Source organism: Carcharodon carcharias, chromosome 10 (assembly GCF_017639515.1).
Source record: "Carcharodon carcharias isolate sCarCar2 chromosome 10, sCarCar2.pri, whole genome shotgun sequence".
NCBI lineage: Eukaryota > Metazoa > Chordata > Chondrichthyes > Lamniformes > Lamnidae > Carcharodon > Carcharodon carcharias.
In genome coordinates, this window is record NC_054476.1 from 122,880,857 (window position 1) to 122,907,657 (window position 26,801).

Sequence of the window (26,801 nt, forward strand, 5' to 3'; positions counted from 1 at the left end):
ATAGGGTTATTTAAGCCTTTGCAAGATTGCTGTGGTGCTTTGTACCTGAACAAAATGATTTTTTTTAACCGGAGAATACTCCAATCCAATCAAATTGATTTTCTGAACCTGTCAGTTGGAGACCATATGTCACCAATTCCAATAGTTTTCCTAAGAAGTCACCCTTTTCCCACAGTGAGGGATGGAAATTAGTAATTTGTATGATTTGACACTGTGTTTTTATGGTTTGTCTTTAGGACTTATGCCCCCCGAAACTTACCTTATACACCATTTGTGAGGGATTTCCTGAGGTTCATGGCCTTAATATTGTTATTAGCTTTCTCTGATGTGAGTTCTACACTGGACCTCTCTCCAATGGGCCATCATCTTATTGGGCTGGATTTCACTGTGAAAGTAACAGCGAAGCTAACAGCACTCAACATTATTTATAATGCAAATTGTACATACCACAGTTAAAAGCAAAAACTTGGAAGTTGCCATCCAAGATGCGAGCTCTTTTATAAGCTGTGTCAAAGCAGCATCTCACCATCTGGCTCACCATTCAAGTGCATTGAATCATGTGAATTTCCTGTGATGACACCATAGTTACAGATTAAGCTCGCCATAAAATGTTAGGGTTTGCCCATGCCAGTGTAACTATCCATTTGATGGCAAGTCTTAATTACTGTCAAGCAACCTCTCTGGTGCTGAAAATTAACTTTTGAGTGTGGAGATTCACTTTGTCAGCTTTTAATCATTGAAGATTTTATTTAAAAATAGGTTTTAATTTTCTACGCTTGTCCCTCTTTCACTCTCTATTTTGCTTTCTCCACCTGATTTGACGTTGTATTCATTATTCTAACTTGCACTTGCTGGTTCAGATTCTACACTGCTCATTAACAACCATTGAATCTGATTGATTAAGGAGATACACAGTTGCTTGCCCTGTTCACATAGGTCCCAGATGACATGTTGAGGGTGCTATGCCTCTTGGAGGTTTTTCTGACACCAACTTGCTGTTCAATAGTTCATAATAACATTAGATTGTCAATGGGCAAGTACAATTTTAACAAACAGCTGGCTGGCACTATTTGTTCACTGGTCACAGCAAAGTCCAAAATATTCAGTCTGATTTTGTAGTCTTTACAATCAGCCCAAGCATTCTCATATATATTGCAGTGTGGAGTTTGCTCCCTCATGTCACAGAATTATTTTGACAATGTTGCTGCCAACAGTATTTGCGGGATGATCCAATTGAATGTCAAACCTTTCAGGAATAAAGATCTGGTATATATTTGCCTCATTGGATAACAGTTGTTTCCTTATTAATGAACTGCTACTGATGGTGTTCAACTATTTACATTTCTGGGAGAACCGGAAAAAGAGGATGGACAGTGGCTCTGAACATTTCTGTAATGCTATGCTGTTCATGTCTGGAAGTTCAGAGAAAAATAATTTCCACAGATGCTGCGACAGAAACCTTGTGTGTACTTGAAAATGAAACGGGAAACACAATTCTTTGAAGGTTAATCTCCAAGCAATTGGCTTCTTTCCCAGCTAAGATAAATACAATACAAGCCAATTATGGGGCACCCTGCTAGTGACAATGTTTCGTTTAAAAGGAACACTTAATCAGACACTGAGTAATTCCCCATGTATTGCCCTATTGCTGAATATGAACAATTACATATAGAAAACATTTTGTTCACCTCTTGTGATGTTGGAAAAAGATTGTTGTTGTTTGTTTAATGCAATGGATATTTCGTGCTGTGACTTCTACAAGGACAATGTCGCCCCATTTGCTTAATTTTGAATTTGTTTCTCATTTACATTTGATAAGTTTTAGCGAAGAAAGTCTGTATTGAAAGCACAAACATAGCCTTCAGGGAGAAGGGCGTGCCAACAGAGCAATGGTATGGGTGAGACCAGCTTACATTGTTGCTATAACAAGGACATTAGGAACATAGGACTAGGAACATAGGATTTAGGAGTAGGGGCAAAATCAAAATTGTTGACAAAACTGCTTCTACGAACTGAAGTCATCCAATGTTCAGTTAAACAAAGGAAGGTACCTGGAACAGCTAAAGAGAACTAAGTCCACAATAAGATAAGCTAAAAGGATAATGGAAAGCGAATCGTAGACATTGTGAAAGTCGTGGTTAAAGCTTTTTTCAGTTATGTGAAAAGCCAAGTTCTTGCCATCTCACAGGGTAAGGTTGAATTATTAAATGAGTACTTTGCATTGGTCTTCAGTCTTGAAGATGATGCCCTACTGCCCGAATTAAATTATGTTTTAATAAAACTGATGTTATCAATATGGATGACCATATTGCTTTGGGATTAAGAATCTTAAAATGGATAGGACAGCCGGTCTAGATGATAACAACCTAAAGATCCTTGGAGTGATGGAACAACTGCTGTCAGAGTCCTTTGCCCATATCTTTAAGAGCTTGCTGGACCAGAGAACAATTTAGTCCCCATCTTTAAGATAGGAAATAAGGCAGATCCAAGTAACTATTGGCCCACAAATTTGACATCAGTGACAGGAAAGATGCTTGAGGGAATGAGGAAGAATGCAGTATTTGACACTTTGAGATATCGTAGCTTAAGGAAACAAAAGGTTATGTCCTCCAAATTTGATTGATCTTTGGAAACATTCACCAAGGTAATGGATGAGTGAAACCCAGCAGACATTAGCTACTCAGGCTTCCTAAAAGCTTTTGGAAGTGAAAAAGGGAGAGTTCTCTGCAAGATCAAAGCCTCTGGTATTAGTGGCGATCCACTGCACTGGATTTAGAACTGGCTGAAAGCCTGTAGGCCGAAAGTGTTTGCGGATGAATTTGTTTAGAGATTGATTACCGTTGGTATCCCACAGAGATTAGTGCTAGGACCATTGCCCTTTACAATTTATGTAATAATCTAGATGTTGATGTTAGGGCAATGACTGGCAGGTTGTTGCATGTGCCAGATCCATAGATGATGCTTGACTACTGCAGACAGTAGTGCTGGGGGATTGGACATCTGACTGGCATTCAATGATTAACTTAGAAAGGTGCAGTGTACTGCTTTTGGACAGGAGGAATGATGAATACAAGAACACCACTCAGGGAAATGTGCTAAAGCCAGTGAAGAAGGAGAGAGATTTAGCCAATCTAGTGTATAAATATCCAAGATCCATGAACAATGCTATTTAGTGATAGAGAAAATAGTCTGTTGGGATGCATTTATTGAAGAGGATTTTGACCCAGTAACAGTGAAGGAACAGCGATATATTTCTAAGTCAGGATGGCTCCTATTTTGTGTGTTTGTATGTTCATAGAGCTGTTTCTGTCTGGGGTGGAGATCAACTTGTAGAAAAGGTTGATAGATATTGCATGATATTCAGGATCAGAGTGGTCTCCTAATCTCATTTCAATTGCCTAATGGGGCTGGAGAGGAATTTCCTGGAATATTTTGTCCCAAATTTGCCTGGAATTTTACCTGATCTTTCACCTCTCTGAGGAAATTACTTGGCCTTCAGGTAGTGTGGGAAGCATATGCGTTCTGATAAACAAGGCAGTTGTGTGGGACAGGCTGGATTGACCAGTCAGTCTTTCCCTGCCTGTCATTGTCCATATGTTCAAATTTGTTTACTTTTTTGAAAATAAAATCAAATTGATCTTGGAAAATAAACAAAACCTCTCTGAGAGAAACAGGTGTAAATGGAGGAGTCAGGGAGGAGGGAATCTGGTTGAGAAGGGAGGGGTTGTGTGGGGTGCTTATGGTCTCAGCACCTGCCCTTGACGGAGTGGGAGAATGGGTGGAAGGTAAAAGATGAAGTGAAGGTAAAAGATGTTGGATCAAGGGGTTGTGGAAGGGTGGGGGGTTGTTAAGCAATATGACACTGGAGGCAAGGAGAGAGAGAGAGACCATTTACTTTGGCTTGCCATGTGTAATGAAGGGACATCCACTTGTGATGTAGAAAATATTATAACTGGAAACAGGGGGATCCCCAATTCTTTCATAATTAGAATTGGCACCCTGAACTGAAAACCGTTTGCTCATTCTTGAATCTATCAATGGGACTTGGCATTCAATGGCAGATAAGCACACACGGTGCCTCTTCTTGTTCAAAATCTGTTAATTGGTGAGTTCATACATGTGACAGCTGGTGTGCTTTTAAAATCTGTACATTGTGTACCCTCCTCCAAACTACCAAAAGGAAGGTCAGTGGTAGCAAGTAAACCAGACAAATAACTGAAGTTGCTGTAATTGTGTGGCATTTAATTAGTGTTTATCCAGTCTTCCCCGCAACTGTAGGTAAGTACTAACTATGATTGCACAGAATGGGAGGGGGTGCTTGGAGTAAAGTGAACAGATGGAAGTGGTGGTGTTGACTGAGCTTTCCCAGCACGCACTGACAGCATCAGTAACAAGCAATTTACAACGTGCTATTTACAGCTTGGGTTACAGTCCTCCATTGGTTCAGAGTGCTCTTTAGCAGCTGCTTTCATAATAACTTTCTGTGAGCTGTTAATTGAACGTGAAAATGTGTGTGGGAGGGGTTTCTTAATGGCAGCCGCATCTTGTGATAATGAAGAAGAAAAGACACACAGTATTATGATGGTAATGGGTGCTGATATCACATGCCTCTCTTTCATGATTGAACAACCACAACTGACTAGTGCTGCCGGCTGCAATAAAGCATGGCACAGCTCTGCACAATCCAAGGAACTACTGGGCTGCATAGATTAGCTCACATCATGTAATCTGAAGTGTTGCAACCAGGGAACTAATCATTCTGCTATGAAGCAATTAATGTTGCATTCACATTGTGGTCTCACAATAAGCAAGGCGTTTGATGCCCTGGAATCTGCTGCATTTCCATTGCAGGACTAGCTTTAGAGATTGTGCATGTGCAATTTCAAAAGCCACAATGGTAACTTTGACCTTCTAACTGCAGGTCTAATCCCAAAGGGGAATAGTGGTAACCATGCATTGCTGCCTGTATGGGTGGCTTGAGATTTCATTCTACCTTTGAGGCACCCACTGCCAGTAGCCTTTGTTTGCAGGTAGCATGGGATATATCAGTTCATGAGTGGTTCTTCATAATGCTGGAGCAAGTAGCACAGCCTGTTTACAGCACTGATTCTGGAGTCAGCATGAACTTGTAGTGGAAATCGATGCCCAACTGATGAATTCAAAAATGCAATCCCATAACAGGACTTGCCAAGGCTCTCTTATGTCACTGCAGTCGTAAAGCAGGCAGTGACAGTGTTCGATCACCAGAAATGGTTACACACTTTCATAAAAACTTTCTTCACACAGTACAGCTTATGATGATCCCCCCCGGCCCCCCAAACAACGCCCAGTTCTCTTTGGTAGCAAGCTGCTGATAGAGAATTGCCATACAATTGATGAAGAGCTGCAGTATAGCACTGTATTACTACCTTAAAACATTGCAATGTCTCCTACATGGCAACTGTGACTACATTTCAAAAGTACTTCATTGGGAGTGTCCTGAGGTGGTGAAAAACATTACAATATTTCAATGCAAGTTCTTTCTTAACTGCCTAAGAAGGGCGAGGCCAAGATTTATTTTCTTTGAATGGGAATGTACTTGTTATTTTAACCCCACCTCTCTCTTCTCTTTTGCTAGCTACTACTGCCCAATGCTTAAATACAAATGCTTGTTTCTGTTATAGTCATTTAATGATTTATTTGCCAAGTCAACCATACAGCACTTAGCCCAGACCTTTAAAACCCCTTTTCTGCTAATTTTCACATTTCTGTTGAAGATATTACCTTGTCACAGGACTCGAGGAATGGGGAAGCTAGTGCTGAGAGCGAGAGAGTGGGAGGAAAGGGATGGAATAGTGGGAAGCAGAAAGGGCAGCAGATATGATGGGAGTGAGGGGATGGGAATAAACTTGAATGATTGGGGATGGGAAGGGAACTCAGAAGGAGTTGGGGAGAGAAAATCCAAAAAAGAGATGGGGAGAGGCAGAAGATTACAAAGAAGGAAACAGTAGCAGAACACAAGATTGAAACTGACCAGAAAAAAAGGGAATTTTTGAATTTCCCAAAGTATTTCACAGTCAATTAGTTATTTTTATGGTGTAAGTACCATTGTAATGTGGGGATACTCAGCAGTTAATTTTCTCGCAGCATGTTCCCACAAATGGCAATAAACTAAATGAGCAATTAATTTGGATTCAGCAGTGCTGATTGAGAGATAAATGTTGGTCAGGACACCCAGTGCACCATCGCTGATCTTCTTTGAATCATGTCATGGGATCCTCCACATCTGCTCGAGCATGCAGACAGGACTTCAGGTTAATACCACATCTGAAAAGCAGCGCCTCTGATAATATGATAGTTCCTCAGTACTGCGCTGAAATGATAATTTAGACAGTGTGCTGAAGACCTGGAGTCAGGCTTGAATGTACAACTTTCTGGCTCGAAGATGAAAGAGAGACTTACATTTATGTAACATTTTTCAAGATCTCAGGATATCCCAATGCGCTGTGCAGTCAATGGAGCACTTTTTGAATTGTAGTCACTATTGCAGTGCAGAATGCATGTTGTCCCATGCCCAAGATTTCCTGGGGCTTTTGGAGGGAACCTAAATAGGCCTACATCCATAATAGGCACAGGGCCAGTATTGCTGTTAAAATCGATGGGAAGGGTGAATTTTGAGCCCCATCTGCTTGATTTCCTGTTTCTGTTGACCTCAGAGTAGGGGAACCTGAAGATGGTTGGTACAAACTTGCAGAGCTTCCAGAAACAGGCTGAAAACACTGAAAGCAAATTGTTTTAACACAGCAGACCAGGACAATTGGAGCCACTCTGGGATTTCTGGCTACTGCTCATTACCAGCTGCTTTTCAGCAACAGCCAGGAGGCACTGATGTCAGTGGTGAGATGTGGCACTTCACGTGTCTTAAGTCTGCAGCTGTGCTCCAATTTCCTTCTGGATCTCCTGGTATAAGGCCCAGCTAGGAGGTGGTGCTACATGTGGAGTGTTGTGCTTTTGCTAACAAGGAAATCAATTGTTATGATATGATATATACTCCTCGAAACATTGGTGTGTGCTATTCAACCATTAGAATATTTTTAAAAATTCATCTGCAGGATGTTGACATCACTGGCTAGGCCAGCATTTACTGCCATCCCTAATTGCCCTTGAGAAGATGGTGTTGAGCTGTTATCTTGAACCGCTGCAGTCCATGTGTTGTAGGTACATCCACAGAGCTGTTAGGAAGGGAGTTCCAGGATTTTGAACCAGCAACAGTGAAGGAACGGCGATATATTTCCAAGTCAAGATGGTGAGTGACTTGGAAGAGGAGCTTCCAGGTGGTGGTGTTCCCATGTGTCTGCTGCCCTCGTCCTTCTAGATGGTAGCGGTTGTGGGTTTGGAAGGTGCTGCCTCTGGAGAGCTTTGGTGAGTTTCTGCAGTGCCTCTTGTAGTTGGTGCACACAGCTGCTACTGCTCATCAGTGATGGGGGAAGTGGGTGTTTGTGGAAAGTGTGGCAATCAACTGGGCTGCTTTGTCCTGGATGGTGTCAAGCTTCTCGAGTGTTGTTGGAGCTGTACTCATCGAGGCAAGTGGAGAATATTCCATCACACTTCTGACTTATGCCTTGTAGATAGTGGACAGGCTTTGGGGAGTCAGGAGGTGAGTCACTCGCCGCAGAATTCCCAGCCTCTGACCTGCTCTTGTAGCCACAGTAGTTATACGGCTAGTCCGGTTCAGTTTCTCGTTAATAGTTGGTGTTTCAGCAATGGTAATGCCATTGAATGTCAAGGGCGATGATTAGATTCTCACTTGTTGGAGATGGTCATTGCCTGTCACTTGTGGGTGTGAATGTTACTTGCCACTTGTCAGCCCAAGCCTGGATATTGCCAGGTCTTGCTGCTTTTGGACATAGACTGCTTCAGTATTTGAGGAGTTGTGGATGGTGCTGAATATTGTATAATCATCAGCGAACATCCCCACTTCTGACCTTGTAATGGAAGGAAGATCATTGATGAAGCAGCTGAAGATGGTTGGACCGAGGACACTGCCCTGAGGAACTCCTGCAGTGATGTCCTGGAACTGAGATGCTTGACCCCTAACAACCACAACCATCTTCCTTGGTGCTAGGTATGACTCCAACTAACGGAGAATTTTCCCCTGATTCCCATCGACTCCAGTTTTGCTCGGGCACCTTGATGCCACACTCGATCAAATGCAACCTTGCTGTCAAGGGCAGTCAGTCCCACCTCTGGAGTTTAACTCTTTTGTCCATGTTTGAATCAAGGCTATAATGAGGTCAGAAGCTGAGTGACCCCGGCAGAACTCAAACTGAGTATCAGTGAGCAGGTTATTGCGAAGCAAGTGCCACTTGATAGCACTGTTGATGACCCCTTCCATCACTTCGTTGATGACCGAGAGTAGCTTGATGGGGTGGTAATTGGCCAGGTTGGATTTGTTCTGCTTTTTGTGTACAGGACATACCTGGGCAATTTTCCACATAGCCAGGTATATTCCAGTGTTATAGCTGTATTGGAACAGCTTGTCTAGGAGTGCAGCAAGTTCTAGAGCACAAGTCTTCAGTACTATTGCCAGAATATTGTCAGGGACCATAGCCTTTGCAATATCCAGTGCCTTCAGCTGTTTCTTGATATCACATGAAGTGAATCAAATTGGCTGAAGACTGGCATCTGTGATGCTGGGGACCTCCGGAGGAGGCCGAGATGGATCATCCACTCGGCACTTTTGGCTGTAGATTGTTACGAGTGCTTCAGCTTTATCTTTTGCAATGATGGGTTGATCTCCCCCCATCATTGAAGATGGGGATATTTGTGGAGCCACCTCCTCCAGTGAGTTTTTAAATTGTTCACCACCATTCATGGCTGGATGTGGCAGGACTGCAGAGCTTAGATCTGATCCATTGGTTGTGGAATTGTTTAGCTCTGTCTATCACTTGCTGTTTATGCTGTTTGGCATGCAAGTAGCCCTGTGTTGTAGTTTTGTTATGGCACAGTGGGTGGTCAATACTAAGCAGCACAAATCCCAGAGGGAAACTTGAAATAACAGTTTTGCAAATTGTATTTTGATTTCGTGAAGTGTGCCTTGAATTCAGTAGTAATAAGTTGATTGAGTCTTAGAGGGGCTTTTACAAAACCAAATTAAACATTTATTAATAGAAGAAAAGATTTTTAAGCATATACATAGGTTTACAGTTTACCACTATGAAACTCCTAGCTCTCCTAATTAACCTAACTCCCAGTTACACCTCTGTTAAGGCAACAGTAAAACAAAGTAGATTTTAACAGACCCAGGCAAAGCACACAATGCCCTGGACAGGGATATTCACAATGAATTCTCTCAACTTTGGTTCCTATAGGCAGCAGCTTGGTACATAGAGACTGGTGGTTTTTTACACTTGTTAGATCTTAGAATTCCTTCTTTCCTTGCACATAATCTCATCTCCTTTATACATGTTTCTCCCTTTTTAATGTAAATCCCATTGTTTCAATATGTCTTTGGACTTTACCTTCCTAATAATAAAAATCTTTCAAAGTACCAATTTTATCAGTAAGCTTTGGGAAAAATAAACACTGTTTGGCTTCTTCTGGCTAAGTGTTACATTTCATTCTCTCTTTGAAATTCATGACTACACTGTTTGATCTCAAAATTAAAACTTTCCTTTTACACCTCACATTCTAGAACTTCAGAACCTAGCTTCACTTCTGATACATGATCATGAAACCACTGGATTTTATCCATCTGATTCACTAATCGCCTTACCTGGTGTTACAACCAGGTTAAAAGGGGTAAAATGAGTCCTCTCTTTGTTATAATCAACTCGCGAGTAAGTTTGAATTTAAAGGGGAGATGATATTGCCATTTTAAATATATATTTAACTGTGTATAGCTTGGTGCAAGAAATAAGCCAGTCAGCTTCCTTAAGTTAACAAGTAAACAGTTAGTCTTATTGTTAAAATTCACTCAGGTAAAGATGCAGATATTATTAACTAAAGGTTTAAAATCTACAAATTTGTCCAACTACTCACTAATGCAAAAAAAAACATAGACACGATTCCCCCAATCATGTAAAAAAGAAGTAAACCCCTGCAGAGTATCAGGTATCAAAAACTTGGCCAAGTGACAAGTAAAGTCAGAAAAAAGATTGTTCAGCGTCCAGATGCTTGTTCACAGCTAAAGGGTCCTGGCCCACTGTAGTTGCTGGTTCTTGGGTGTTCTCACTGGAGACACTGGTATTATTTGGAATTCTCCTTTAATAACTCTAGGCTTACAGCAATGAGGTCTTCTGGAGGGTTTTTCAAATCACAAACAGCTCAGCTTTGATGAGAGAGGTTTCGGAAGAAAGAGGGATCGGGTAAGGCTATTGCCCCTGTGGCAGTCTCTATCTCACTATATAAAAATACAGCATTTTTTTTACACCCAGGAGCTGGATCATGTGACCTCGCTCTGAGAGCTCTATAGACTGTCTCCATAAAAACAGCTGTGTCCTTCACAAATGCAACATTGTAGCTGCTGTAGGCCAGTGTTCTTTGCTTATGAAAAGTGTTCTTTTCAAAAAGTTCAATACATGTGCATGTCTCAATAAAGTAATTTATGTCCAGCCAATAACATTATAAATTAACATTTTATATAACACATCTTCATAACACTTGCCTGGACATTGACTCCAGACTCCCAGCAATGTGCTTAACTCCTAACTGCCCTCTGAAATGGCCTACCAACCACTCAGTTTTATCAAACCACTATAGGAAAGTCAAATTCTGAGTGTGCTTACACCACATGGACTGCAGCGGTTCAAGAAGGTGGCTCACCATAATCTTCTCAAGGGCAGTTAGGGTTGGCAATAAATGCTGACCTTGATACTGATGCTCACATCCCAAAAATGAATAAAAATAAAAAATGCTGATGGTAAATGAGCTTGTATTTTCTTTTGAAATTGTGACTGATTGTACTAACTGACAATTGTGTTTATTGTTGGAAAAATAAATATGCTCTTGGGATAATTTTGCAAATGCAAGCTTTCAATTGATAAATAATGTGATGACACACCTGCTCAAAATGTTGGCACAATAAGATTCCCTTGATATAACATTCTTATCATTCACTAATTGCCCAGTCACTTCCAGCTTTGGATGTGGCAAAAGGTGTCAGCCCTCTCATAATGTGTGAAAATCAATTCTTCCTGAACCCCTGTTCCTCCGATGTCAAAAAGTACATTCTAAAATTGGAGGAAAATCTTTTTTTTTTAAGAAGATTTCAGTCTTCAGTGAAGCATGGTACTCCAAATGCTATTTGAATAGCATTTTGATTGCAGCCATTGCAAATAATGATAGAAACCATATGAGAATGAATAAAAATCAGTGGAAGCACTAAATGAATACAAGGCTTGACGATTGGTCATCAATGAAATCAATTACTTTGGGCGATTATTCTTCACAAAAATGTAATTACCTCAGATTGACAGCTGAAAAGTTTTTGTTGGAAGCAAAATGAAGGGCAGTTAGAAATAGAAAGAGGGAGGCAACCGTTTCTTTGAATCTTTGCCAGCTGTCAGGAGCAAAATCTGTCATTATAACGTAATCTTGGAGCAGACTGTACTGCCTAATTGTAAGGGTCATTTGTTATTGTACTAGGGAATGGATCCCAGTTTCCGAACTGCCCCAAACATATGCCATTTTATTTAGTGGGTGGGTAATTACCATCCTTTCACATGGAAGGTTATTCCAAGATGTGGGACTTTGTGTTTTAACCACATTTACCAGTAGGGGCAAGGCTAGATTAAGAGCAGAGCTGTAGTTGCAGTTTAGGTATTGGCAATGAAATACTGAATGCTGTGTGATTGTGGGCGGAATTTAATGACCTCCCCTGTGGCGAGTTTGATGGCAGGAGGCATTGGGTGTGAGGGTGGATGGGGACCGTGCTGTCTCCCGCCTCTGCCCCAGGTAAGTCCTTGGTGGGAAGGTTCGTTGACAGCCTTCCCACCCCAAACCAATTGAGGCATTTAAGTTGGTAATTAATGCTCACTTAAGGGCTTCAACTCACCACCACTGGTATTCACCCAGCAGCGGATGGGGTGCTCACCATGCCAGAAGCCTGAAAAGCAAACCCTGCACATTTCCTTTTCATGTAACAGTCTAATTCCCTTTGAAAGGTTTGATTGAACCTGCCTCCACCACACTCTCAGGCAGTGCATTCCAGACTTTAACCACTTGCCACATGATAAGGTATTTGCTCATCTTGCTTTTGCTTCTTTTGCCAATTACTTTAAAACTGTGCCCTCTCATTCTTGATCCACAAGTGGGAGCAGTTTCTCCCTAACTATTCTGTCCAGACCCCTCCTGATTTTGAATACCTCTTCAAATCTCCTCACAGCCTTTTCTCCAAGGAAAACAGCCCTAACTTTTCCAATCTGCCTTCATAACTGAAGTTCCTCATTCCAGGGCCATTCTTGTGAATCTTTTCTGCACTCCCTCCAATGCCTTCACATCCTTCCTAAAGTGCGGTGCCCAGAACTGGACGCAATACTCCAGCTGAGGCTCAACTAGTGTCTTGTACAAGTTCAACATAACCACTTTGCTCTTGTACTCTATGCAGCTATTTATAAAGTTTAGGATACTGTATGCTTTATTAACCGCTTTGTCAACCTGTCCTGCCATGTTCAATAACTTATGCACATATACACCCAGGTGCCTCTATTTCTGCACCCAATTTAGTATTGTACCATTTATTTTATATTGTCTCTCCATGTTGTTCTTACCAAAATGAATCGCTTCACATTTCTCTGTGTTGAATTTCATCTACCACCCGTCCGCCTCATCCACCAACCTGTTTATGTCCTTTCGAAGTTCTACATCATCCTCCTCACAGTTTACAATGCTTTCAAGTTTCATATCATCTGCAAACTTTGAAATTATACCCTGTACACCAAGGACTCGGCCAGCAATGTATTTCAGGAAAGCAAGGGTCCTAACACTGACCCCTGGAGAACTCTATTACTAATCTTCCTCCAGCCTGTAAAGCAACCATTAGCCATTCCTCTCTCTTACCTGTCACTGAGCCAATTTTGTATCCATGTTGCTACTGTCCCTTCTATTCCATGAGCTATAACTTTGCTCACAAGTCTGTTGTTCAGCATTGTATCAAATGCCTTTTGGAAGTCTCTGTGTACTATATCAACATCATTGCTCTCATCAACCCTCTCAGTTACTTTTTCAAAAAACTCCAGCAAGTTAGTTGAACATAATTTTCCCATAAGAATCCATACTGGCTTTCCTTAATTAACCTGAGTTTGTCCATATGCCTATTAAATTTTTCCTGATTTATTGTTTCTAGAAGTTTCCCCACCGCTGAATTTAAAATAGCCTGTTGCTGAGTTTATCTTTATACCCTTGTTCATGGAAGAGTGTAATGTTTGCATTTCTCCAATCCTCTGGCATCACTCCTGAGTCTAAAGAAGACTGAAAACTAATGGCCAGTGCTTCTGAAGTTTCCACTCTCACTTCCCTTAGTATTTTTGGGTGCAGCTCATTTGCCTTCCTAATTTCTTGCTGTACCTACATGTTAACTTTCTGTGATTTGTGTAATGAGGACACCCAAATCCCTCTGAATACCAACATTTATTGTCTTTCATCTTTTAAAAAAAATTCTGCTTTTCTACCCTTCTGACTGACGAGGATAACTTCACACTTCCCCATATTATACTCCATCTGCCAACTTCATGCCCAGTCAGTCTTGGCTGTTCTAGAGTTTTACTTTTAGAAGTATGGAAACATTTTTTTTTGCAGCAAACTGACTCATTTGAACGTCTTTGAACATTTCTTTTATAGAAGGATTCAGTTTTTCTCATTACAAAGAATGAGTTGTTAATAAATAAAAATAAAAAAACCCAGCATACCAGAAAGACTGATGAGAGGGAATTTATATCAGGAAAAACACAACCTCCTGAAAGTGAAGTCTATAACATGCAAAAGGAATAACTGAAGCAAAGGGTTTCTGGACTTCAAACTGAGCGACCAGATTGAATAAACATTGTGACAGCATAGATGTTGATCTGTAGTGCCCAGGGTGCCACTTGGTCCCTCTGTTCAGGAATTTGATACTCTTCCTTTTAAAAGAATTGCATACCAGAGACAAGGGAGATCCTGAAATAATCTTTTTTATTTTTGACTCTGTGTGTTAATCCAGATGGGTAAGTGGATGGCTTTTTGGCAGACCTTTTGGTGGTTTTGAGCTCACCACTGCAGTCTATGAGATTAGAAATAGTTGGCTTTGTTTTTTTTGCTCCTCTCCTGAAGACTATTTGATGTGGGTTTTGCAGTCAGCAGTGAAGGAATAGCGCTCGCTATTCAGTATGCTTATAATTTCCCACAGACTTGTTGTGGGCTTTTGAGTAACAACTTATGGTCATTAGAGAGCCATTTCAGCAGGAGGTCTGACACCTGCATGAAAAGAGCAAGCTGAAGTGTTTCTGTCCAACCACTTGTATTGAAGAATTCTTACTGAGCCATCAGAGTCTAAACCAGGATTCCATGTAAAATAATGTAATTTAAGTAAACTAATGTAGAGAAAACTAAATAAAGAGAGGGAAAGAAAGATAGATTTAAGGTAAAGAAATAAAAGAGACAGGAGAAGTTTTTGATTTTTAATTGTTAATTTCAAAAACATCTCTGATAATTATGTACTGAAAGAATGAGACTCCATGCTTGTAAAGTTAAATTTTGTGTGCCAGAGAGATTGTTTGACAGTAAATTATAGCTGTTGGAAATGCACTTCTACCTGATGCATCAGCCCTATCTTTTATTGGCACTTTTAATGGAAATCTCATGGGTAAGTACTCCAATTTCACATCCTTTATATGAGGAATCTTTTGGCCAGGTACCCACGCAGTGAAGCTTGTGCAAAAGCAGGGCAACTCTGAAAACAACTTCCTGAATTCCATGTTTAATGGCACACGCGTGGACTTCAAAAGTTGGTGTCTGATTTACGCCATAATAATGGTGAGCACTGATAGGCTTTGCATTATCCCTATTGCAAAAGCTAGGTCAGTAACTCTTGCTGCAGTAGGGTTTCACTTTTCTTGGCCTGCTACCCCAACCTGAGGACTATTCTTCTTTTGTGAGCCTTATCAATAAATAGTGACAAGCTGTTTTGCATGGAAGGGCATCGCTGCCCTGGCTGTGTTCAGCCAATTCAGCAGAGTCTGGCAATTGAAAGACCACTTTCCAGGTTGTTTAATATTTTCTGTCTAGGGGACGAGGCTAGATTCCAGTTGCCTGACTCATGCCCTTGTTTTATCCTAATTATGTTGCACAGTTAGAGTCAAAATCTCTTGATGAGAACATCCTGGTGGGAAGACACATGTTCCTTTTGTGCATTCATGCCTAAAAGTGAACAGCTTAGAATGTATAGGGAATGGATCTGATTTAAGTTAGGAAAAAGAAGGAACTTGCATTTATACTAAGATACATTTTAGCAGCACAGTCTCATTGATTGATGAGCAAGGAGAACGGGTTACCCTAATTAACATGCACTTTATGCATTGTAGCACATTTGTTACTGTCCATTATGTAAAATTTATCAGATGGTGGCATAGCTAATAGGACCTTGGGATCACATACGGTGCATCGGACAGACGAGGATCGCCAATTTTCCAACAGATGAATGGAAATTTCAGCAATTTTGATTCTGAGCAAAGAACAGTCTTCCAGCTGACAGCTTATCTTAACCACACTTCCACTAGGAGTGAAACAGTCTGTGAAGGTTTACAGCTTGTTCATTTTCATTCAAAATGCCAATGCAGAATATTGAACTGCAGCATCTCTCAGGTTCCGGGTACTCACATGGTTTGGGTTAACTCCAAGCAACTTTTGTTGTGCAATTCCAAGTTTAGTTTGTTAGAGGACAGAAGCGCTGGCCGCTTCAATAGGGCATTAACAGAGTGGGCTATGAGATGCAAGGAGTGGGATGTGAGGTGCCCTGCAGGTGTTTAAAGCCCTTACCCTGTCAGGCCCACTAATACAAGGTATTAAAAAGCAAGGGCGTTCACAATGATCTCCCTTTTACACCATCTTGATGTGCTTTCAGTGTTGCCTATGAGTAAGAATCACCATAGGTTGTGGCTTGTAAGGTGACTCAGCGTACGAGACGACCCCATTTTTTTCAGCACCATAAATCATGTTGAGGCCTATACTTGATGTATAAGACGACCCCCAACCCACCCCACCACCCACCAACCTCTCTCCCCAAATTTCCGCTAAGAAATGCTATGCTTGGGGTCAACCTCAATTTTTCACTTCAGAAATGTGTTTTATGCTCACCTTGTTAGTCAGCGCATGCGATCAAGCAGGTGATATGAGCCATGTTGCCAAGAAAATGCTCAAGCATTTAATTTATGCCCACACAGATCAGGCTGTGCATGATGAACGGTGAGCAGAAATGGGTCCTCTGGCAAAAGGAATAAAGTTTAAAGTTGGTTTTAAGCTAAAAGTCATAACATTTGCTAACTCGTCAACTAGCTGCTACAGTGAGGATATTCAGTGTTAGTGAAATACTGGTGCAAGAATAGGAGGAGGAGGGATCCATCCTGAAGAAGATGGCCAAGACCAAATGCGCCATCAGAACAGGGACCAGCTATTGGTCTGACCTTGAGAAACATGTTTCAGGATGGGTTCTCGAAAGTCATCAGAATGGTTACATCATCACCAGGAAATGCAATAGCGTATACACACTTTAGCGCAAATCAAACCCTGAAGCTAGTGAAGATATCAGAACAACAGCTAGTTGGTGTAGCCACATTATGGAACTAAAATGTCCACTCTTGTGGCAGAAGACCAGGATCACTCAGAGACTACCAAAAGACCACAATGCCAAAATTACCAATTTCCAACAAAACATCATGGGAAGAATTTTTCTCCTGTTGGGCGGGGTGGGGGGGAAAGGCAGGAGTGGGTGCTGGTGGTTACGCCTCTGATCAGCGTCTCCAATCAGGGGTGTGCTGCCAATTAAGGCCCGCCCAGCGTGATGTCTGCTTGGAAGCACTATGCACTCGCTGTGCAAGCGGTGGGGGATTCCCTCAGCTGGGAGTGCGCTCTTTCGCACATGCGCATGAAAAAGTGAACAGATCTCCCTGAGGCTAAGTGCTGCCTCAGGGAGATCGGCTTGAAATTAAAATTTTTAATACAAATGAAAAAATAATTTCCTTGACATGTCCCTCACGTGACACTGTCACATGAGTTGGGACATGTCCATAACTTTTATTGAAAGATTGGATAAAAATTTAAATACCCTCATGAAACCTCATCCCACCCATGGATGAGGTTTCATGTTTTTTCCGAAGCCCGCCAGATCTCCACCCGGTATCACCCTGCGTCATTTTATGCATTGGCGAGTGGGCTGCGCTCCCACTCGCCGACCGGAAGATTCTGCCCCATCAGACAGTGGCAAAAACACAAGTACCCATAATGCCACATCAGCAACATAGATGAGATGCCCTTGAATTTTGATTTGCCCAGCAGCCGAATTGTGGAGTGGCAAGGCTGAAAGCAGCTCCAGTGAAAACCACATGACGTGAGAAGACAAGCTTCATGGTGTTACTGGCCTTTGTGACTGATGGAGCAAAATTAAAGCTTATAGTGATTTTCATACATAAAACCACATCAAAAACCAAGTTCCCCACAGGAGTTTTTGTGCATGTTCATGACAACAGTTGGATGGATGAGGATGGAGTGAAGTTGTGCAGCGATAATTGGTGGAATCAACTTCCTTGCGGCCAATGCAAAGAAGGCAACTTATTAGTGTGGGACAGGTTCTGGTACCATATAACCGATGAGATCAAAAGATGCCTACGAAGAAATAACACCCAAATTGCAGTTATACCAAGGAGTCTAATGTTTGTAGTTCAACCTTTGGAAGTGTGCCTCAAGGCATTCAAAGATCATGTTCATGCTGAATGGAATAAGTGGATGGAGGAAAACCCTGCACAAAGAGTGGCAAAATGCCCTGCTGAATGCTTTGTGTGGTTGTGTCATCAAATTGTGCAATGCCATTAATGCACAGAATGTCATTGTTCAAAAAATGTAGAATATCCAATCCAGTGGATTAGGAGGAAGATGATTTGTTGTGGAGGGATGATTCTGAAACCAAAAGCACCAAATCTGATCCAGAATGTGACCCTTATGAAGATGCCAAAGTCAGAGTGACTCAGAATGAATTTGATGAACTCTTTGCATCAGATGCCAAAGAAAATGGCCAGGGTTTTCCAGCCCTGCCAGTGGTGGGCATCATTGCGGGTGGGTGGGAAAATTTGGAGAGCCATGCCAATTGACCTCTGGCCGCACTCCAAATTTTACCACCCCACCTGCCAAGATGTCTGCCGCTGGTGAGGCTGGAAAAACTTTTATACCCTTGCCTAACAAAAATCTATCACGGTTAGGTTTGAAATTTTCATTTGGACCCCAGCCTCAATATGAATGAGAGCTCCAGTTTTACACCATGCTTAGTGTGAAGAAGTGCTTCCTTCCTTTCATGTCATCTCTGAATGACCTACCTCTAATTTTAAGGTTATGCCCACTTTTTCATCCACCAGAGGAAATTGCTTCTTAAAGGGCTCAACAATGGCCAGGAATCAAACACAAACTTGCAGTGTGGCAGATGAAGATTCTACCACTGAACCCACCAGTGCAAATATGGCTTTTGAAAGATAAAAGGTTATAAGCCCGTTGACAAATCAAGATAGTTTATTTTAAAGATAATGTATGACTGATTACTGTGGTGGATTCTGAATTTTAACTTACTCTGCTAACATTTCCCATCACATATAGAACAAAGTACATATTTCCTGTTACCTGGTAGGTGCACTTTTCAAATTGTCCCCTTTTCTCCGTGACTCCATATTGAGGAGCCCCCTCTCAGCCACTTGAAAGAAATTGAAATAAAAAATGGCCACAGTTGTCAGACCACCATTGTGAAGGGAACCTCTCGATAGGTCAGCCTGCAGCCACAGTTATGGTCATCGAGTAGGGGTGGGCCTCAAAGCTTGCCTGGAGTGCTGGTCACCCCTGTCTACCGTGGGTAGCCTGTCTCCAGGCAGCGGGTCTGTTCCAGTCAGTCTCTGATGATTGGCTTTAATTGCCCATAAATTTATCTAGATTAGCTACCCACTATTCATAGGTCAGTAATCCTTCCGCATTAATCCCACCTCCGTGAAAATGGTCTGGAGATGGGATGGTGCCACCAAACCAGGCAGCAGCATGAATCTATGCACCTGCCCACTTCTGTTCTCTTCTCCATATCTGGGTGAAAAGTCAGCCCTTTGTCTCACACACCATCTTCCCTTTACCAGCTCTGCAATATGGGCTCTCCAGGCTGTGTTTCTGACCCACTTACTTCTTGGTTGCACAGGAAATAGCAGTCTGATTTGAGGGCTAGCTACAACTGCTGCCAGTTAAAACTACTACTGTCACCCAGTTCTCCCACTGTATGAAAACAAATAGAAATGTCTAATTTCTCAAGTGCTGGGATATTTCTTAACAAGCCTCCATCACCTCTAGCTAACAAATCAATCAATGTTTGTGTTATGAAAGCAAAATACTGCAGATGCTGGAGACCTGATATAAAAACAAAAAATGCTGGAAAAACTCAGTATGACTCTTCTTTGGAACTGGGTTCCTAACCATTTGATTCCAGGGGAAGAACAAGGCAAGCTTTGAAGAAAAATCTACATGTGTTCATGGTGAACTTTTCAAAAATCCATTTCTACATATATCAGTGCTTAGTGATCCTGGGCTCGCAATGAATGGCAACATGAATTAATGCCCTTTTTGTGAAGCACTGGGAAATCACAGTGTCCTTTGAATGACCTTGTGGAGACTTAATTTCAATATAGTTAAGCTGGTTTCACATGGGTGCTTCCTGTGTTATTATAACTCAGAACCTAAAGTGTATAAAGAGTGCAGCATGGGTAAATGTCCAGCACACTGGATCGCCACCCCATTTGCCATTTGATAACATATCACCTAAAAATCTGAAAATATACCCCAGAGTGTTCTATTGATCATGACGTTATACGCACAATAAATATAGCAAGTTTTTTAATTGTTCATTTATAATTTTTTAAATTTAAATTTAACTATACCCTATCACTTTATTGGGCTGGATGATCTTCTTTGCCAGTGCTGCTTTCTGAACTTGATCACGAGATTAGTGGCTCAGGATTGACTCCCTCTTCAAATTTTATATGTTCCCTCCTGGCCTCAGCTCTGTACTTCTATGAATGGCATGGTAAAAACCGAAGCCTTCCTGTGTGTGGTATTATAGGTGTGTGCCTGCACCTACCAATGTCTGAACCAACTTACTGTGCTGCCCTGCAAGCACAGGCAGCAACAACTTGAGTGAGAATTTGTAAAACTTAAGTGAAAAACAGACCAAGCTCCTGATAAACTGATGCTTGTTACACAAAAAGCGAAATACTGCAGATCTGAAACTAAAATAGAAAATGCTGTATAAGCTCAACATCTGTGCAGCGAACAGACAAGTTGACACTTCATTGTGCACCCATTATTAATACAGTTGCACTGCTTATAATAGAGCTGTTGGTGTCAACGTGATATGCAGTGGCTGGTGTAACAGAGAAATTTTTTTAAAAGTTTGACGTGGGGCTTGTCAAGGGCTAGTAGCAGTTGCCATGGGGCTGCTCCCCATGACTGTTAACTGTGTAAACAGATTTTTGAAGGCTCCATCAGATGTTTGCACTGTTAACAACTATCAGGAGCATCTTAATTAACTGATATATTTAATATGTGATCAGGTCATCCTCTGCTGCAGTGTCTTGGTTCTATTCCTTTCTCTGTGATTCTAACATCAACCTGTTCATGTTACAACACGAGATGCTGAGTGCATGCAGCCAATGTCAAAATAATCATCTTATTAAAAATTTGCAAAGTATTGAACTGCCCAAAATAGCTGATCCAGTAACTGCAGATTAACTGTCATCGTTATAATTGACTCTTCTGGCAATGAAATAGTTCCTGCTATTTGTCCAACATGGGTGGCTCTTTGGGATAAGTGAGGATGGTGTAAGTCATGGGAACTGTCTTGCAAAGCTGGCTGTTACACCATTGACAGAAGAGAGTACCTCAGTCCTAGAACAAACCTGCTCCTCCCTCAGTACGGCCACTGTAGTGCAGTATTCTGTCTGGAACTCTTCCAAAAGTACACAGTATGGAGAGGAGCAATTGTGTAAACTCTGGAACCAAAATGAGGCATTGGAGATGAAACCCTCATCTTAACGCGAATGTACAAAGTTTTCAAACTTGAGGAAAATTGAGAATTAGCACTTGAATGTGTTTCATAAATTTAACTGGAGAGGTGATTTTAATCATTGCTGTTTCTGGCAATTGTTTTTAGATGAGAATAAAGATTGAACATGGTCTAAATTAAAAGGAGTGACATAATGAAAATGCAGCACTGTTTTGTAAATACATGTCGTGACTGTGCTTGTGATCAGAACCACACAGGGCGGCCCATCTGTGCTTGCACTGTACATTCCTGTCAAACAGGCGGCCACCAGGGGCAAGGCAGTTTCTGCTTCTGTTACCCGGTAAACGCTGCTTGAAAGGAATCCAGTGACATGATGTAGAACAAAGCGGAGCATGGCACAGGGGACCAGATGTCATTTCCACCTGTTAACTGTGCTTTTGTTCCACTCTTCCCTCCGGGGTTTTCAAGCATTGTTATCTTTCTACTCCTCCACCCACCCTGCATTCAACCCTCAGCGCTCAACACTGTTCACAGTTCCTTGAGCTTGCTTCTTGCCTGAAGGCTATCCATCAGCTGAAGATTTCACCCTCAAGGAACAGCATGCTGCTTCCTATCACGCCTCACAAGAAGTACCATGTGAAACCAGTGCTAACTGCATAACAGATGCAGCCCATTGAAAGGGATCCCCATAGCAAATAAGTGCCAATCTTGTTGATCAGCTGTGTGTGCATTGAGGACAATGTAATATTTCTGAAGCTGTGTCTTATTCTTATACTATGCATCTAAAGGTGCACAAACAAGATGAGTACACATTACCGTCAAGTGCTAGTGCTTGCATGCTTACAAACAATACCAGTAGCAACATATATATTACGCAGAATAACTGGGGCCAATTTTCTGAGCATTAACTGATACTGGACAAGGTTCCTGATGGCTGTGTTTACTCAAAAAAAATTCTCTGTTCTATTAGACTACAAAGCCACTATAATGACCTAGATTTTCATCCCTGGGTTGGGTTTGCAGAGTTGGAAGCTTTCCTGGCTTCGTCAACCCAACCTTTAAAAATGACCGCCCGCAGGTTGGCTTTTCGGTTGGCGGGATGTGGGGAGTGAGCTGAAATAGAAGTCTGGGCAGGTGACCCCAGAACCAGTGCAGAGGTAGGCTGGGCACCTGCGTCTGTGATCTGACAATGTGTTTAAATGAATAAAAAAAAATAATAAAACAAAAAACATCCCTCCAGCTATCACTCCCCCACTGCCCTCACATATGCCTAATCTATGCCGAGCTATGCTCCCCACAGAGCCCCATGGCCCATCACACCTTTATGCCAAATTAATGCCCCTCTACCCACCCTATACCAACAGTGCCCCTTTACCCACTCCATTGCCAACTTAGTGCCAACTCATGCCAACCATGTCCCCCATCCACCACCCTTTGCTCTTATCCCAACTATGCCAACTCACCTAGTATCTTTGGGCAGTTTGACAGATTTGACACTTCCTGGATAGCTTTGACAGCTTGGTCACTTCCTGGACAGGTTTGACAGCTTTGATAGCTGGACTTCCTTTTAACAGTTCCTTGACAGCTGGACAGTTCCAATGAGATTATGTGCAAAAAGTTCATGGTCATGTTCACTTTTAACAACCCCAAAGGGTGCTGTACCTCTCTCAAAGGTGTCCTCGGATCCTATCCAAAGGGGTATCTTACCTCTCCAAAGGGGTACCATGGCTATCCAAACAAATCCACCAAGTTAAGACCTTCTCTCACCTGTTCTAATCTGAGCACTCTGACCTCCACCTTCTTGCTTTCCAAAGTTACACTTCAATCAAGGCAGCTGGTGATTTAAATAGCCAGCTACCTCCTCAAATCGCACATGCACAAACACTGGCCCGACTCTACTCCTGTCTCTGTGAAGATGGGAAATGTTGCTTTTGGGGGCGGTACTTAAAAATTTTGGCCATTTCCGGGATTTTCACCATAACGGAGAGGCTCTCTGTGATGGCGAAAATCTGGGCCAATGTTTTCATTGCAGTTTTTGTTAGATGTTTTAATCATTCAAGGGATATGAGTGTAGCTGGCAATGTGGTATTTGTTCCTCATCCCCAATTGCCCTTGAGGAGATGGCAATGAATCCTCTTCTGAAATACTGCAGTCCATGTGATGTAGGTACACCCACAGTGATCCTTGTTTTTTTTTACTTTTCTGTAGGGGTTTGATACAACTGAGTGTTTCACTAGGCTATTTCAGAATTAAGAGCCGACTGCATTGCTGTGGGTCAGCCATGTAGGTCAAACTGGGTATAAGGATGGCAGGTTTTCTTACCCAAAAGACATGAGTCAATCAGTAGGGTTTTTAAGACAATCCAGTAGTTTCATAGTTTTGCCATTGTGAGATTTGAACTCTTGATAATCTTTTAAATGAAAAACAAATCAACAAAATTGGGATAAATCAGGCACAGCCCCTAATTAAGGTCAGCTGTAAAACCAAGGACACAGTTTAAAGGAACCTTACAAACTTCAAATCAAAATGTGATTAAAGGGGTCAACAAAACACCCCAGTCTCCGCGGTGCCCACCGAGCACGGAAGGCCTCGAGAGTGCCAGCAGACACCGCGTGCTCCCTCTCCAGGGACATCCGGCAGCGAACGTAGCCGCGGAAGAGGGACAAACAATCGGGCGGGACTCCCCCGTCGATCGCCCGCTGCCTGGACCTGTTAATGGCCAACTTGGCCAGGCCCAGGAGCAGGTTCACGAGGAGGTCCTCCTCCTTCCCGACCCCCTTCCGCACCGGGTGCCCATAGATCAGGAGCCTGGGGCTGAAGTGCAAACAAAACATCAATAAAAGGTTTTTCAAGTAACTAAAAAGGGAGTGCAACCTACAACACCCTATGTATACATGGTCCATGGACTCCACAAGACCGCAAAAAGGGCACGTGTCCTGAGAGTCCGTGAACCTATGCATCCTCTTATTATAGGGGACTGCTGCATGCAACACCCTCCAACCCAGGTCCCCAATAGAAAGGGGGAGGACACCTCCGTAGAGGGCCTCCCATCGGGGGCCTCCGCCGCCGGACGGCAACAAGGCACGCCAGGGCGTGTCCGGTCGACGGACAAGGACGAGAAAATGGAAGGTGTGCAGCAGCAGTCCGTACAAAAAGCCCCTCTTTGCCGTGCCAAAAGGCACGGAGGGCATGTCCCCGAGGCGGCTCATATTGCGGGGCACCAGCACCCGAGGGAGGGTTCAGGGCTTGGGGCCAATGTGGAATTCTGTCCGAACAGGGGAACGTTCAGACGGAAGACCACCGCGCACCTGGGCCACCTCAAGACCCAAAATAACGTCGGGTCCGAGCACGACCGTTCTCAGGTCTTGGATGGCATCGGCTGCGACCTGGACACTCACAGCCAACTCCTGTGGGAGCATCCAGCCCAGTCCTCCGCCACCCAGCACGTCCCCGATCCTGGTCACCCCTGCGGCCACAGCCCTCCTCTCCGCCAACCACTGAAAAGGACGGAGGGGCGGATTTCTGAGCAGCGGCTCTCTGACGATAGCCAATACTCCTGACGGGGGAGAGCTGCGTCGCGAGGCGACCACTTTCCAGACTTTGATCAGGTCCTGGTAAAAGACGGGCAACGCCTGCAAGGAGCCACCGAGGCCCAGCTGTTCTATAAACAGGAGCTGCACGTCATAATTCAGGCCGTGCACCTGACGGAAGAAATACGTCATCAGGGCACACCATCTAGGAGGAGGCTCGACGTAGAGGTATCGCTGCAGGGTCTGAAGGCGGAAAAGGGAAATGCACTTTCCAAACCACTGAAGTTACTTAACTGGGGCACTATGTAACTCTTTTGAGTACAAACCCGTTTCCATCTGTTTCATAGTTTGCCATTGTGAGATTTGAATTCTTGACCTTGGGGTTACAAACCCGGTACCATAACCGCTTGGCTATTTAGGCCAAGCTCTCCAGTAGTTTCATAGTTTTGCCATTGTGAGATTTGAACTCTTGATACTCTTTTGAGTAAACCTGTTTCCATCTGTTTCAGATGAAGTTACATTGTTTCATAGTTTGCCATTGTGAGATTTGAACTCTTGATCTGGGGGTTACAAACCCAGTACCATAACCACTTGGCTATTTAGGCCAAGCCTAATAGTTTGCCATTGTGAGATTTGAACTCTTGATCTTAGGGTTACAAGACCAGTACCTTAACCACTTGGCTATTTAGGCCAAGCTAAAATGTTAGTGGTCCCTGCTGAGATTGTAACTCTTTTGAGTACAAGCATGTTTCCATCTGTTCAGATGAAGTTACATTGTTTGCCATTGTGAGATTTGAACTTTTGATCTTGGGATTACAAACCCAGTACCATAACCACTTGGCTATTTAGGCCAAGCAAATTTTGCCTCATCGACAGGATGATACTCTTTCGAGTACAAACCTGTTTCCATCTGTTTCAGATGAAGTCACATTGTTCCATAGTTTGCCATTGTGAGATTTGAACACTTGATACTCTTTTTGAGTAAACCTGTTTCCATCTGTTTCAGATGAAGTTACATTGTTTCATAGTTTGCCATTGTGAGATTTGAACTCTTGATCTTAGGGTTACAAGACCAGTACCATAACCACTTGGCTATTTAGGCCAAGCTAAAATACGTTTCCATCTGTTTTTTTCAGATGAAGTTACATTGTTTCATAGTTTGCCAGTGTGAGATTTGAGCTTTTGATCTGGGGGTTACAAACCCAATACCATAACCACTTGGCTATTTAGGCCAAGCTTTAGAGCATTAGCCTGGGATTCAGGGTTACTAGTCCAGCGACATTACCATTACTCCACCAAATCTCCACAAAATTATTCACAAAGATTACACATCACTGGCATAGCCACTACTATGGAGGACTGGGACCTTCCCAGCCACCATCTTTGGACATTTAGATTGTAACTTTTTTAAGTACAAACATGTTTCCATCTGTTCCTATTCAGATGAAGTTACATTGTTTCATAGTTTGTCATTGTGAGATTTGAACTCTTGATCTTGGGGTTACAAACCCAGTAACATAACCACTTGGCTATTTAGGCCAAGCCTTTCCAGTAGTTTCATGTTGCCATTACTGAGACAACCTTGTTATTCTACATTGATTAATTAATTGAATTTAACTTCCATCAGCTGCTGTGGTGGGATTTGAACTGATCTCTTTGCAGCATCAGCACAGAAACATTATAACTATGCCACTGTTCAGTTATGCCCCCATCCCCACACACACACCTATGCTTGCTGGCTCCAAGTACCATAACAGCCAAGAGATCATTCTTCCTCTGTGAAATTGGATAATGAGAGTGTCTGTTTTATGCATAGTTGACCATTAGGGGCAGGCCGGGAGAGGTGTCACAGCTGAGTCTCATTGAACGTCCACAAGGGCCCACCTTCCAACCGAGGTCACTCGAGCAATTGGATGCGAGAACTGTAGTTGATTCCTTCACTTCCTCCCCTGCCCAGAGTTGCTGAGGTTGGCTCGTTTTAGTACCTGTTGTTTGGCTCAGAAGCGCTCAGATTAACAGAGTTG

General features: G+C 42.6%; 1 protein-coding gene across 1 annotated transcript in view; it reads left to right on the forward strand.

Annotated features, from left to right (window-relative positions):
• The window catches only part of LOC121282868 (autism susceptibility gene 2 protein-like), a 546,939-nt gene that overhangs the window by 305,482 nt on the left and 214,656 nt on the right, over positions 1–26,801 (forward strand). The gene's annotated exons all lie outside the window — the stretch shown is intronic.